At 40.9% G+C, this 16,367-nt stretch overlaps 2 protein-coding genes across 9 annotated transcripts in view; both read left to right on the top strand.

The window, feature by feature from the left end:
- The window catches only part of LOC134225132 (protein enabled), a 185,427-nt gene that overhangs the window by 168,357 nt on the left and 703 nt on the right, over positions 1-16,367 (top strand). The gene's annotated exons all lie outside the window — the stretch shown is intronic.
- Positions 1-16,367, top strand: part of LOC134225131 (uncharacterized) — a 105,370-nt gene that overhangs the window by 42,626 nt on the left and 46,377 nt on the right. The window lies entirely within an intron of this gene.

Consider the following 16,367-nt stretch of genomic DNA (forward strand, 5'->3'; position numbering starts at 1 on the left):
CCCGAAAGGGTCGCTTGATCGAAAGGGTCGCTTGATCGAAAGGGTCATATGACAAAAAGGGTCATTTGGCCGAAAAGGTCGTTTGGCCAAAAGGGTCATTTGGCCGAATAGGTCATTTGATAAGGGAGAAATTAGGAATAAGAAAAGTGACGTCTCATTTCTCACTCTTAATTTTTCTCTTCTTACTGTAAAAAGTGAGCAGCGCAAAATGAGTGAGGTGCGTGAAGTAAGTAGTGAGACGTCTCACTACTCACTTCGCGCTCCTCTTTTTTTACAGTTTTTAGAGAGAAATGAGGAGTAAGAAGATAGACGTCTCAATTCTCATTCCTTGTTTCTAACGTCTCACTGTAAAAAAATAGGAGCGCGAAGTGAGCAGTGAGACGTCTTACTACTCACTTCACACTTCTCATTTTTTTACAGTGAGAAGTTAGAGATGAGGAATAAGAGTTGAGACGTCTATCTTCTTACTCCTAATTTCTCACTTTTCAAATGACCTATTCGGCCATTTTTTTTCTGCCGATTGTCCTATTTGGCCAAATGACCCTTTCGACCAAATGACCCTTTCGGCCAAATAACCTTTTCGGCCCAACGACCCTTTCGGCCAAATGACCCATTCGGCCTAATGACCCTTTCGGCCTGATGGCATTCGGCCAAATGGCTTTCGGCCGGCTAAGTTTCAGCAAAACGAACCTTTCCCTTCAAAATAACAGTCTGCAGGGGCCTAAGTCCCGAAATCCTTGGAAGTAGAATTCCCCATTATTTCTGAAGCAATAAATGATCAGAGCTCCTGGGTAGGAATTTTCAAGAACTTCTACAGAAGATATAACCCTGTGTTCTTGAAATACCAGTTTCCCAGAATTGCTGAAGAAAGAATCTTGAAAATTTTCTGTGAAAAGAATTTCTCTGAATTAAAGAATCCAAATTTTTTAACAGAGCAATTCCTCAAAACTCTTAGTGTGGGAACTCCCGACTTCTTGGAGGAGTTGTGAATCCCCAGAACTTCTGCATAAAGAATCGCTGGTGGCGGAGTTCCCGAAATTTCAGAATCCTAGAAATGAATTTTCCAGAGTTCCGGGAGAAGAAATTTCCTAGGAAGGGTTAGCTAAACATGTACCTGGAGGATTACCAGTTATGTTAAAAACACGAGCATTATGGCCATGCATTTCGTAGTTGCTACTCCGTGGTTGATCAGTTGGTATATTTTAATTGGATGCCGAAACGAGCTTTTTTTATATTTCGAATTTGAACAGTTAACTACTAGAACTAATCATGTTGTAGGTATAGGGATAGAAGATGGAAACGGTATGAAATCCCATTTCCAGTTCTAGAGATTGCTAAAGTAAGAGAAATATATGAAAAGATATAAAGTACGAGGAATGGAATAGGCCTGGGACTGAACCCACGACCTTCTGCGTATAAGGAAGAAGTGGTAGCCATATGACCACCAGGGGTAAAAAAGTTGCTCGAAAATATTTCTAGCTCTCTTATGTACGAAATGGCTTAACGATGATTATGTCATTGTCAGAAATATTATGCTGTTCACCTCATCGAACCAATTGATGGCAAATTACATCATGTCTATCATCAGTTACAAAATCATATTTTCTAAAATTGCGTTCGATTAAGCAACTAGGAATTATGTTTCTGCCCAACTTTGGGCCCCAGGCTTCTCTTTAGCAAATACAATTTTAAGCGCAACGGATCCTTTTCCAATTTTTATAATAATTAGAAAAGACTCATCCCTACCGATATAGAAAAAATATGCATCCCAGTCCATTCAAGAATTGCCTGAAGTATAGGCCTTGAGCTCCTTGAGAGCTACAAGTTTTATTTTTATTCGTTTATGCTGACTGTGGTCCATAGAATTAAATTTGATGAGAGTTTTCCATCCCAGTTCATCCAAGAATTCCCTGGAGTTTAGGCATGAAGGTCTGCTCGCGTACCCAAAAGGCTATTATCTCTTTTTCACAATGGATGCATAATTAGTATTGAGCGTCTTAGGGGAAGCCTTGAAAATTGGTGCGCTTTTTATTCCATACATCCAAATTGGATATCCGCTCAAAAATTATTTTAATGCAGGTCTTCCGAGAGTTTCCTTGAGTTTACGCCTTATTGGATCTTAGATATGTCCAAAAACGGTTCATGTTCTATGTGATCCAAATAACCAAATTGGATAACCCTTAAACAAGAGGTCAAATTTTAAGAAGGAGCTAATAGATCTTTCATTACCCGTATAGACCTTAATATCGCGGAATTCTTGGGTGACCTGTAATGGAACACATGTTGAATGTATGTCCAATTTAATTCATAAATCACTAGGAATATTGATACAGTCGCCTCTCCACATCTCGATATTTAAGGGACCATTGAGATAGGGAGAGATCGAGAAATGGAAGGAAAATTGAAATGGGCCAAAAAAGCTCGTTGCTATGAAAATAGACAACAAAACAAATGCCGTTTCCTGTTGTTGGTGTGTTTGTTATTGTCCAAAGATGGTCTAGTAGCCTAAAAATTTGACCATATCGACATAATGAGAGTGAATCCTAAACAAAATATGATCAGAACCCATCGAGATAGAGAGATATCGAGATAGGGAGGTTATCGAGATGTAGAAAGCCCAAATCTATGTAGATTGAAGGGACTGAGGAAACCATCGACATAAGGAGAGACATCGAGATATAGAACATCGAGATGTGGAGAGTCGACTGATTTCAGGAGCACGAATTGAGAGAACCACAACGCCCATGGGGATGAAACATCCGTAGATCGTTTGCTTACTTATCCTAAACAATCGACTTTAATTTCAGCATTGTACGAAAATTATTACGCTAGATATAAGCTTTTGATAATAGAAGTAGAAAACCGTGTGGTGAATTTAAAATTCACCACATGGCTTGATTGTATAATCACCTTAAATGAAAAACAAGTAATCTTGACAAAAAATCATTGGGGCCGTCCAGAAACCACGTTCTCATATGGGGGGGGAGGGGGGGGGTTTGGAAAATGACCACGATAAGCCACATGGGGGGAGGGGGGGTGTTGCTCTCGAACCACGTGGTTTTTTTTAACACGAAAATTTTTGGTAAATAACAATAGCGGTGTAAAAAATACAAATCATCAAAATTTAATGATTTAATCATTAAACGCAAAGCGCATCTTAGGGCCGATGCCCACGTAGCGTCTTTTCAACTCAGTGTTAAAATGAATTTAGCATTAAGCATCGAGAAAACCCGGTAACGCAGCGTCGGTCGCAACGCCGATGCATATCTGAGTTATTTGGCCAACTTAGCTTTAGATCCTATTTCCATAAAAAAATAAACGAAAAAGCAGGTTGCGTTTCAGTCTCAATTTTCACCAAAAAAAATTGGGAAAGAAAAATGAAAAAATATTTTCTAAAAATTCCGCCGCAGATGGTTTTTGGCATCACGCCGCCGACACTTTTGCATCAGCGGACTACAGCTACAATTTTGAAAACTGTTCATGTTTTTACAATAATTCAAGAAAAATCTTCAAAAGAATGTCTTGTGGATATTCAGGAAAATCCAGTAAAAAATTTCCTGTAAAAACTTTGACCTTACTTTATACAATCCTGATAAAGTGCTAGCATTCAGAATGTTTTTGAACAATTCTCTCTGGAAAATTTTGCTACAAATTGGTCATGAAAAAAAAAACAAAATATCGCCAGTGTAAATGCCGAAAAAAATTCCATGTGAATTCTGTCTGAAAATTCAAAACAGTCTCGTGGGAAATACATATAATTTTTGGTGGAAAAAAATGTTCTTATTTTCATATTTTTTGCCTTACAACTAAGTTGTACCGAAAGGCTATCATTTCACTCCGATAATGAACTTTTTATAGAAGCCTCTGAGACCCATAGTATTATATACCAATCGACTATAAGCTATAAGCTATAAAAAACAATTTTTTGTATAGTAATCCTTAACCGATTTTCTCGCAACAAGTTTCATTCGACAGGGAACAAAGCCTTGTTGATCACTATTGAATTTTATAACGATCGGTCATTGCGTTTAAAAGTTATGAAGAAAATGGTACATCGAACCATATAAGCTCCATATAAGGTTGGTGTCTCAACTAAATGCGAGAAAGGCACCACCAACGCTAGGTGGATTAATCTGGGTTTTTTTTACATTCTAATGAATTTCTTCGACAAGTTCTTCCGAATCTTCTCCAGAAATTCTATTTCATTTCCAAAATAAGTTTTTCGAGCATTTTAGGGAGTGCACTTCAAAATGTTTAGTCTCCAGTTAGCCTTACGAGCAAATGCATAGGATTGCCAATCCGGAGATGACGAGTTCGATTCTCGTTCCTGTCTAGGATGTTTTCGGGTGTCAAACATTGTCGACACCCTAGGTATAATGTATCCTTCGTACTTGCTACACAAGATATATAATCGTACAATTGCTGGCATTTAAAACTTTCAATTTATAACTGAGGAAATGCTAATAGAATAAACTAAGTTGAAAAGCAGACCAACTTCCAGTTGGAATATGGAGCCATAGAAGAAGAAGAAGACTTTTAAATTTTTCAAGAAAAAATCTTCTGAATTTTCATGAGAAATTAAATAGCCAATGCCACATGAAAAACTTTGATATTACCGTTGATTTTTTGTTTTTGGATTTTTGTTTTCAAATTTGGAATTTTGAAATGAAATTTTTTACGCTCTTTGTGAGTTCTATCACATTTTTTAAATTTTCCAAATATTTTTTTCATTCGAGACATTATTTAGATATTCCACGGAAGAGTCTATGGATTATCTTCAAAAAATACTTTGGATTTTCAAAGAATAAATCTTTAGAATTCTCAAGGTTCGTGTTTTTTTTTAATTTGCACCATAAATTCTTCCAAAATTTCATGGGAAATTCATTCTTCTTCGGAAAGTCATTTTGATTTCTTTGTAGGTTCAGCTAAACATTGCTTTAAATCTTTACCATGCAAAGAAGCACAAGAAATGATTTAAAAATTTTAAGGAATTTTCACATCAGAAAATCTTTAAAATTTTGATTTAATTTTCTAAGGAATTCCTATTGGAATTGCTTCTAAAGTACAACCTTCACAAGTACTACAAAAGTGCAATTTTTTTCGTTATTTCCACTTGTAAAAACATCGAAATATCCCCGGGAAATTCATTATTGGTGTTTTAGATGAACTTTTTATCGATTTTCTACTGGAAAATCTTAGGAATTTCCATCGGAAATATTTTGGTATACTCCAAATAATTTCTTTAGGAAATTAAAAAAACTGCTGAAAATTTCTAAGATTTTTTTTTAAAAACGAAAAAAAAATTCCATTGGAAATTTAGAAGAATTTCCTTTGAAGATTCATTAAATTTGCCCAGGATTTTGAAAAAAATCTTTAGAGATTCTGTAAAAAAAGTAAGCTGGATTTTTTTTTCTAATTTATGCCGGAAGTTCTTCGGAATTTGATGTTTATTGGAATTTTCATGCATTTAGGATCCTTCTACGGATTCTTCTAGTTCTTCAAAATTTCTACCGAACCTTTTTTAGGAACTTTTCCGCAGAATTTCGAAAAAAAAATCGTTGAAATACTGAAGATTTTTCCGTGGAGACTCCGAAGAATTTCTTCTAACTATTCCCTTGCAACTCCAGAATAATTATTCTTGAAAATTAGGAAGATCTTGGAATTTAAAATTCATCCAAGCAATACATGTAGGCAATTATTTAGGATTAAGAAGCCTAGTTCTTATGATATTGAATAATTAGGCTAATTGATCGAAAAATTTAATAATGCACCTAATTAGAACATTTAGGTGCATTTTTAAATTTTTCGATCAATAATGCACAAAATTCTAGTAGTGCGTATGAAAAAGGTTATGACATAGAGAAGTTTGCATTTAAAAATCAACATGAAATTCTAAATAAAATGCTTTTTAAATTCATAAAAGGGTCTTAGAACTAAGAAGAGTCCGGCGATATGAAAAAAAGTGGCAGTGTTCCAGAAAAAAACACTCCAATTCCTAAAACAATCTAGGGTAATAAATAGTGTTATAATAACGATTGAAATTGAATTCCAAAACAAATCTCAACCCTTTCAGGACGGATGGGTCATATATGCCCAGCGTTTTAGATTGGCTATTAAATCACAAAAGAGAGCTAGACCACCATTTTCTTCAGTAAAATTGTTCATCTAGATATTGGTTTTACAGAAAAAAAATGGGAGCTCAAATTTGACTGACCCTGAAAACTCAGTTATCCGAAACTTTGGGAAGATTTCGATTCTAAGAGCATGCAAATGAAGTTGAAATGTTTGAATCATTCTGAACACTCAGATAAGATGGGTCATCCTGAACGTTAAGCCAGTGATTGCTCTCAAGTGCAGCCCACGACTTCTCGGGTGATCAATCATGACATTTGTAATGTCCTCATCATCGGTATGTACCCAATCCGATGAAATAAGCATATGATCCTAATTTCCATTAACATGAGATCTAAGAGACAAGGTACCCAAAATTATCTTGAGTCAACATCAAGCTGCACAATGACTATGCCTTTTTGTAGGGCCTTAGAAGCACTGGGTTCACGGACTTGAATGATTAAGTAGTTCAAACATTACGACTTCCAGGACGTTTTTAAAACCTAAAAGTTTTGTATAACCTAAGTCGAGTCAAGTACGAAACACTGAAGACGACCTTACTGTTGAGGTCGAAATACGTATCTGTCAAGGTACAATCAAGTGGTGGAATTAAATGGGAAGGTACAAACTCGTCTTATGACAAGTAAAGACATTCCATTAAAAAGCTCAACATAATTTTAAACTAAAAAGTCTGTAGTAGCTTGTACAAATAACAATTGCCATATCAACCCAATGGACCTAATGGGATATTATATCATACATCATTCATAATTTGGTTAATTGGATAAATCGAATGATCCGAACTCCAAAATGATAATTGATCTATAATACATTCATTCTTCTATGAGTCCACCATTGACTGAAGCATATTCGAGATATGGAATAGAAGTTCCTTGGGAAATTATTCGAAAGACATCAGAGTGAACGAGAAAATATGTTTAGTATGGCATCATTGGATTCCACGAGTCAATATCAAAATAAAATTTCAATGAAGAATTAAAAATTTTGAGAGATGAGCCAGCTCTAGATTATTTATCAGAGAAAAAATAGAATCTTCGAAATAATGAAAATTTATAATTTCCATGCTGGGTTTTAGTTTGATTTTGAATCAGTTGAAATTGTCCATCTTCAAAATTGATCGGATTAACCATATGTTTTAGTTACATAGGTTTTTTTTTAATTTTTGTGCTTGAAAAAAAAAAAACCACGTGGTCAAAGGGGGGGGAGGGGGGGTCTGCCAAATGACCACGATAGACCACATGGGGGGAGGGGGGTTGAAAATCTTCAAAAATATGACCACGTGGTTTCTGGATGGCCCCATTTTGCATCCTAACATCAAAGCACAGACAAACAGACATAACACTCGTCAAAATTCCATCGTTCACTGATTTACTGGTCAATTCAAATAATCATTAGTTGGCCAATCGATCACTCGTGGCGCGCTCATCGGATTTGCTCGAGTTTGACGTTTGCTCACTATCGCCATCTGGTTCGTGATTTGCTCAACTAACTGAAATCAACAGATGTCGTTAGTGTTTGAACGACGATGAATTTGATGAGTAAATGTTCAATGTGTTATGTCTGTTTGTCTGTGATCAAAGTGACATGAAGAGACGGTTGAGCGTAAATGTTCTTTTCAGCGGCGCAGCCGAAATTTTTCAATTGTATAAGGGTAAACGGAATTTTTCTTCTAACAAATTGGAGAGGAGGATAAATTCACACAACTACCCCCAGACTACAGAACTTAAATTATTTCAACGGCTCGCTCAAAATTCACCGGCGGCGCGGTCAAAAAATTACAGCGGTGCGCCGGTCAAAAACGGTGGCGGCGGCGGCGCATAAAAATCGACGGCGGCCGTGGCGCGGCGCGGCGGCGCACAGCTCTAGGGAGGACTAGACAAACCCCTAGCCTCCCCACCCCTTATTTACGCCAATGAGTATTGTCCAAAAGAATTTCCAAATAAATTCGTAGAAGACTGCTTGGACTCCTTTCCTTGGATTAGCTTCCTAAAGAAATTTAGGATGTAATTTCTTAAGAAATTTCCGAAAGAACTCCTGGAAGAATTTTTCGAAGAAATTTCAGAAGCAATTCTTTGAGAAACTTCCGAAAGAATTTCTGGAAATATTTCCTAGGCAATTTGGGTTGTTTAGCAAAGAAAAATATGAGGTTTTTTATAGTTTAACATAAAGAGCATGCTTTCCTGAACTTCAACATATTTTTATTTTGTTTGTAAACCTTTTATTTACATTTTTGTACAGCAAACAATAATCCATTTCAATCGATAGAATGACACTAACATTTATAGAATGACAGTTGGCCCATGCAGCATAAGAACAAATTTATAGTCCCATACAAATTTAAAATACAAATTTAAAATAGTTCCGGGGCTCCAAAAATTCTGAAAAATTTTAGTTATGCTCAGTTTTTTATGCAGATTCAGAATGTGTAAAAACATATATACCCCTAAACAACCCAATTCCTGAGAGAAGTTCATAACCAACATTTGTGAGAATTTTCGATTAAATTCCTTTAGGAACTTTTGATAAAAAAAAATGTTGGAATTGCCGAAGTAATTTCTGGAGAAAATTCTTGAAGAAACTTTCAGAGGCTCTTCCGAAAGGATTTCTGAGGCAATCTACGAGGTAAGTCAAGTATGCGACACTGAAGACGGCCTTTCAGTTGAGGTCGAAATACGTGGCTACAAAAGAACACTACGGGTGGATTTAAATTGAATTGTACTTAATTCGTCCGAGGCAAGTTCAAGCAACATCCGGGAGAATTTCCGAAGGAATTTGTAAAGTAATTATTGGAAAGAATTTCCTGAGAAATTCCCAAATAAATTTCTGGATCAATTTCCGAAGGAATTTGAGGAGGCATTTTCTAAGATTGTGGAGAAAATTCCGAAGAAATTCTTTAAGGAGAAATTCTGAAGGAATTTACTCCTGAAGAAAATTCATAAGCAATTCTGGAGCAAGTTCCATGAGAATTTCTGGAAGAAACCACGAAAACAATTTAAAGGATAATTGAAAGGTCTTCAAAATCGCTCCAGAAAATGCAGAACTGAAAATGACATTTTACTAGGCGTCGAAGGAATTAATAACGCACAAGTTATAAATCAAAGCTTCATTTTAAATTCAATCAAATACCACTACGAAGTAGCAAATTAATCTTTACCAAAATCAGGTCCAATGAATCTTTATCTTAGTCTTTCTTAAATACTGTAAGCTTCCAGAAAGATAGAATTCCGAAATCCCTAGAATTGCCTTCAGGATACCATTTGTGTGTTTATTTGTGACGCAAATCTGTTTTTAATCAATCCGTCTATAGTGACGTGGTTTCTATCTTCGTGGTAAGCATGACGACGTGAAGAAACCGAATAGGTGGGTGTTTCGTCGTTCACTGTTATGACGAAGACTATAGTTTTTCGCTATCTTCATGCAACGACAATGACCAGATATTGTCAGTCCTGCTTCTAAGATAATTGCTGCTTGCTGCAAATTTTGATTGTTCTTAGATATAACAAAAAGCCAACACCATCATATTTAGCTAAACTAGTCGCTAGCATAACGGTTTCATATTGATATGATCCTGAGGGCTGTGCGCATGTTAAACGAATCGATCTGACTATGTGAGCTGCCATACAAAAGTGCTATAGAGTCAAGCAGCGCAATTCGCGTTTTCAATTCGCATAGGCAATTGAAGACCCCAAAGATCAAAAGGTCTCTTAATTATCATTCTGAATAATTCTATTTGATATTGGACATGTTGGTCTGTTTAATGGAATTTTTGGATAACAACTAATTGCATTCTAAACGGTTCCATCAACGACTAGTTATCTCGCAACCATATATTACCACTTCGTCCTGCGGTTGCTCCAGAGATTAACTCCTGGCCGTTAAAATCAATATTTCATGGCGATGATGTGTCTACATCGTGTATATTATAATGTGCATGTGAAATTCGCGTACGGTCGGCGTGTTTGACCTTATGACATCAGCGCATCAGCAGCGGAGTCAGTGCTCGACCATACCGAGTCGAGAGAAAGAGGGAGAGGACAAGCCGGCTGTTTGGTGTTTTCGCGCGACCGTGTGTTATTCGATTGATGTTGGGTTGGGTGATGTGTTTGGTACGAAAATAGTTCCGCACGATAGTAACTGCAGAAATACTGTCGTCGTCGTCGTTGGCCACCGAAGCGCAAACAGAAAAGACACCAGCTGTGTCGGTCATTGGATGGGGTTGAGTACCTATGGTGAAGACTGAGTTAGTGGCTCATGACGCGGTTTCGACGACGTTGTTTTTGGTGACGACGGTGTTGCACAGTGAAGTGCTTCAGTGCTTATCCAGGAAGAGATCTTGGGAAGTATTCTAGCAGTCTTCATAATTTATTTCAAGACTAAATAATGTTGGGCAAACGAATACAAACTTTTGTTTCTCGGGTCATAATCAGCCATCCGAAAAATGAACCATTCACGTGACAATATCGCGAACAGTAAATCTTGACACACCCATATCTACAATTAGCAATTGTTGGAATCCACACTGTAACCATTCTTCGATTATTGGCCCGGCAGGCGGCAGTTACGCCGGCGACGACGGTGCTTTCAAGATCCAAACAACGGTGATGATATCACGCTGGCTGCGGCTGCTGGCTGATGATAGGCTTCGTCTCGATTCCATGGTCTAGCAGATTTCGCAGATTCAACTAGCTGCTGCATGGTGCTCGTCGAAGTGTGTGATTGCAAATGAGGCTGTTAAACTTGAATATTTATATTTATGGCTGGGTGATTGTTTCTACTTATTTTGTTTTTGCGTCCCAGACGAAACACACCCGCACGAAACAGTAATCGTGAACGAAGTTTGAACCATTAATCATCACGCATTCAGCTATTCTTTTTGAATAATAAATTCTTCTCTATACTTGAAATGAGAAATGAAACTTATCTGCCCATACAACTATCCACTTGACTATGGTTTGTGGCATTATAGCGCAGTAATTGACCATTTTTACTTTAAACATATTTCTGCAGACAGTACCTTTAACAATCCTTCGCGGATTACGCTGTTCTACCTCAAACCAATATTGAAGCTATCTCCAATATTCTATCCAATATTCTGTCGGAATCCTCCCAGGATTCTTTCGGAATCCCTCCAGGATTCTGTCGGAATCCTTCCTGGATTCTGTCGGAATCCTTCCTTGATTCTGTCGGAATCCTTCCTGGATTCTGTCGGAATCCCTCCAGGATTCTGTCGGAATCCCTCCAGGATTCTGTCGGAATCCCTCCAGGATTCTGTCGGAATCCCTCCAGGATTCTGTCGGAATCCCTCAAGGATTCTGTCGGAATCCGTCAAGGATTCTGTCGGAATCCTCCCAGGATTCTGTCGGAATCCTCCCAGGATTCTGTCGGAATCCTCCCAGGATTCTGTCGGAATCCTCCCAGGATTCTGTCGGAATCCTCCCAGGATTCTGTCGGAATCCTCCCAGGATTCTGTCGGAATCCTCCCAGGATTCTGTCGGAATCCTCCCAGGATTCTGTCGGAATCCTCCCAGGATTCTGTCGGAATCCTCCCAGGATTCTGTCGGAATCCTCCCAGGATTCTGTCGGAATCCTCCCAGGATTCTGTCGGAATCCTCCCAGGATTCTGTCGAAATCCTCCCAGGATTCTGTCGGAATCCTCCCAGGATTCTGTCGGAATCCTCCCAGAATTCTGTCGGAATCCTCCCAGGATTCTGTCGGAATCCTCCCAGGATTCTGTCGGAATCCTCCCAGAATTCTGTCGGAATCCTCCCAGGATTCTGTCGGAATCCTCCCAGAATTCTGTCGGAATCCTCCCAGGATTCTGTCGGAATCCTCCCAGGATTCTGTCGGAATCCTCCCAGGATTCTGTCGGAATCCTCCCAGGATTCTGTCGGAATCCTCCCAGGATTCTGTCGGAATCCTCCCAGGATTCTGTCGGAATCCTCCCAGGATTCTGTCGGAATCCTCCCAGGATTCTGTCGGAATCCTCCCAGGATTCTGTCGGAATCCTCCCAGGATTCTGTCGGAATCCTCCCAGGATTCTGTCGGAATCCTCCCAGGATTCTGTCGGAATCCTCCCAGGATTCTGTCGGAATCCTCCCTGGATTCTGTCGGAATTCTCCCTGGATTCTGTCGGAATCCTCCCAGGATTCTGTCGGAATCCTCCCAAGATTTTGTTGGAATCCTCCCAGGATTCTGTCGGAATCCTCCCAAGATTTTGTTGGAATCCTTCCAGGATTCTGTCGGAATCCTCCATGATTCTATCGGAATCCTCCCAGAATTCTGTCGGAATCCTCCCAGGATTCTGTCGGAATCTTCCCAGGATTCTGTCGGAATCCTCCCAGGATTCTGTCGAAATCCTCCCAGGATTCTGTTGGAATCCTCCCAGGATTCTGTCGGAATCCTCCCAGGATTCTGTCGGAATCCTCCCAGGATTCTGTCGGAATTCTCCCAGGATTCTGTCGGAAACCTCCCAGGATTCTGTCGGAATCCTCCCAGGATTCTGTCGGAATCCTCCCAGGATTCTGTCGGAATCCTCCCAGGATTCTGTCGGAATCCTCCCAGGATTCTGTCGGAATCCTCCCAGGATTCTGTCGGAATCCTCCCAGGATTCTGTCGGAATCCTCCCAGGATTCTGTCGGAATCCTCCCAGGATTCTGTCGGAATCCTCCCAGGATTCTGTCGGAATCCTCCCAGGATTCTGTCGGAATCCTCCCTGGATTCTGTCGGAATCCTCCCAGGATTGGGAGGGAGGCAAAAACTGTTCAAAACAAATTTATCGAACTTTTATACAAGTGCGAAAAAACAAGGATAAAACGCATTGTTCTCATTCATTTGGTGTTGGAGACCATATTTTTTTCCACACAGCCGGATTCTGTCGGAATCCTCCCAGGATTCTGTCGGAATCCTCCCAGGATTCTGTCGGAATCCTCCCAGGATTCTGTCGGAATCCTCCCAGGATTCTGTCGGAATTCTCCCAGGATTCTGTCGGAATCCTCCCAGGATTCTGTCGGAATCCTCCCAGGATTCTGTCGGAATCCTCCCAGGATTCTGTCGGAATCCTCCCAGGATTCTGTCGGAATCCTCCCAGGATTCTGTCGGAATCCTCCCAGGATTCTGTCGGAATCCTCCCAGGATTCTATCGGAATCCTCCCAGGATTCTGTCGGAATCCTCCCAGGATTCTGTCGGAATCCTCCCAGGATTCTGTCGGAATCCTCCCAGGATTCTGTCGGAATCCTCCCATGATTCTGTCGGAATCCTCCCAAATCCTCCCAGGATTCTGTCGGAATCCTCCCAGGATTCTGTCGGAATCCTCCCAGGATTCTGTCGAAATCCTCCCAGGATTCTGTCGGAATCCTCCCAGGATTCTGTCGGAATCCTCCCAGGATTCTGTCGGAATCCTCCCAGGATTCTGTCGGAATCCTCCCAGGATTCTGTCGGAATCCTCCCAGGATTCTGTCGGAATCCTCCCAGGATTCTGTCGGAATCCTCCCAGGATTCTGTCGGAATCCTCCCAGGATTCTGTCGGAATCCTCCCAGGATTCTGTCGGAATCCTCCCAGGATTCTATCGGATTCCTCCCAGGATTCTGTCGGAATCCTCCCAGGATTCTGTCGGAATCCTCCCAGGATTCTGTCGGAATCCTCCCAGGATTCTGTCGGAATCCTCCCAGGATTGGGAGGGAGGCAAAAACTGTTTAAAAACAAATTTATCGAACTTTTATACAAGTGCGAAAAAACAAGGATAAAACGCATTGTTCTCATTCATTTGGTGTTGGGGACCATATTTTTTTCCACACAGCCGGATTCTGTCGGAATCCTCCCAGGATTCTGTCGGAATCCTCCCAGGATTCTGTCGGAATCCTCCCAGGATTCTGTCGGAATCCTCCCAGGATTATGTCGGAATCCTCCCAGGATTCTGTCGGAATCCTCCCAGGATTCTGTCGGAATCCTCCCAGGATTCTGTCGGAATCCTCCCAGGATTCTGTCGGAATCCTCCCAGGATTCTGTCGGAATCCTCCCAGGATTCTGTCGGAATCCTCCCAGGATTCTGTCGGAATCCTCCCAGGATTCTGTCGGAATCCTCCCAGGATTCTGTCGGAATCCTCCCAGGATTCTGTCGGAATCCTCCCAGGATTCTGTCGGAATCCTCCCAGGATTCTGTCGGAATCCTCCCAGGATTCTGTCGGAATCCTCCCAGGATTCTGTCGGAATCCTCCCAGGATTCTGTTGGAATCCTCCCAGGATTCTGTTGGAATCCTCCCAGGATTCTGTTGGAATCCTCCCAGGATTCTGTCGGAATTCTCCCAGGATTCTGTCGGAATCCTCCCAGGATTCTATCGGAATCCTCCCAGGATTCTGTCGGAATCCTCCCAGGATTCTGTCGGAATCCTCCCAGGATTCTGTCGGAATCCTCCCAGGATTCTGTCGGAATCCTCCCAGTATTCTGTCGGAATCCTCCCAGGATTCTATCGGAATCCTCCCAGGATTATGTCGGAATCTTCCCAGGATTCTGTCGGAATCCTCCCAGGATTCTGTCGGAATCCTCCCAGGATTCTGTCGGAATCCTCCAAGGATTCTGTCGGAATCCTCCCAGGATTCTGTCGGAATCCTCCCAGGATTCTGTCGGAATCCTCCCAGGATTCTGTCGGAATCCTCCCAGGATTCTGTCGGAATCCTCCCAGGATTCTGTCGGAATCCTCCCAGGATTCTGTCGGAATCCTCCCAGGATTCTGTCGGAATCCTCCCAGGATTCTGTCGGAATCCTCCCAGGATTCTGTCGGAATCCTCCCAGGATTCTGTCGGAATCCTCCCAGGATTCTGTCGGAATCCTCCCAGGATTCTGTCGGAATCCTCCCAGGATTCTGTCGGAATCCTCCCAGGATTCTGTCGGAATCCTCCCAGGATTCTGTCGGAATCCTCCCAGGATTCTGTCGGAATCCTCCCAGGATTCTGTCGGAATCCTCCCAGAATTCTGTCGGAATCCTCCCAGGATTCTGTCGGAATCCTCCCAGAATTCTGTCGGAATCCTCCCAGGATTCTGTCGGAATCCTTCCAGGATTCTGTCGGAATCCTACCAAGATTCTGTCGGAATCCTCCGAGGATTCTGTCGGAATCCTCCGAGGATTCTGTCGAAATCCTTCGAGGATTCTGTCGGAATCCTCCGAGGATTCTGTCGAAATCCTTCAAGGATTCTATCGGAATCCTCCCAGGATTCTGTCGGAATCCTCTAAGGATTCTGTCGGAATCCTCTAAGGATTCTGTCGGAATCCTCAAAGGATTCTGTCGGAATCCTCAAAGGATTCTGTCGGAATCCTCTAAGGATTCTGTCGAAATCCTCTAAGGATTCTGTCGAAATCCTCTAAGGATTCTGTCGGAATCCTCTAAGGATTCTGTCGGAATCCTCTAAGGATTCTGTCGGAATCCTCTAAGGATTCTGTCGGAATCCTCTAAGGATTCTGTCGGAATCCTCTAAGGATTCTGTCGGAATCCTCTAAGGATTCTGTCGGAATCCTCTAAGGATTCTGTCGGAATCCTCTAAGGATTCTGTCGGAATCCTCTAAGGATTCTGTCGGAATCCTCTAAGGATTCTGTCGGAATCCTCTAAGGATTCAGTCGGAATCCTCTAAGGATTCTGTCGGAATCCTCTAAGGATTCTGTCGGAATCCTCTAAGGATTCTGTCGGAATCCTCTAAGGATTCTGTCGGAATCCTCTAAGGATTCTGTCGGAATCCTCTAAGGATTCTGTCGAAATTCTTCCAGGACTCTATTGAAATCCTCCGACAAGCGAGTGTTGCTCATGTGGTACATGTGGTGTTCGCTAGGCGTATTGAAGTTTTGCTTGATTTTAGACCAAAAATACGTAAAACATTTCAGTGCATTCAAATTTGAAGTGCCATCGGTCAATAACAAATTTCGGTTCCGAAATGTTATTGCGGCATTTACTAAATTTCATGGATGGTTGATGATTGGTTGATATAAGTGGAGTAGCATAATTTGTGGCACTAAACAATGCCCAACAATTTTTAAATTCCTAGGAAATTCTAGAGAAAACATTTTTACTTAAACTTAAGTTTTATTTTTACTATATGAAATGTTTTGTTCATACTGTTTTCAGTGTTTTACCATTAGAATGTCAAAAGATGTAAAAAAAAAGCTTAGTATGACTAGTTTTTGTCGAGCGGTCGTGCCTTGTACACAACCTCTAATTTTTTTATCGAATGTTTTGCATCATTTTGT

This window comes from Armigeres subalbatus, chromosome 3, assembly GCF_024139115.2.
Source record: "Armigeres subalbatus isolate Guangzhou_Male chromosome 3, GZ_Asu_2, whole genome shotgun sequence".
NCBI lineage: Eukaryota > Metazoa > Arthropoda > Insecta > Diptera > Culicidae > Armigeres > Armigeres subalbatus.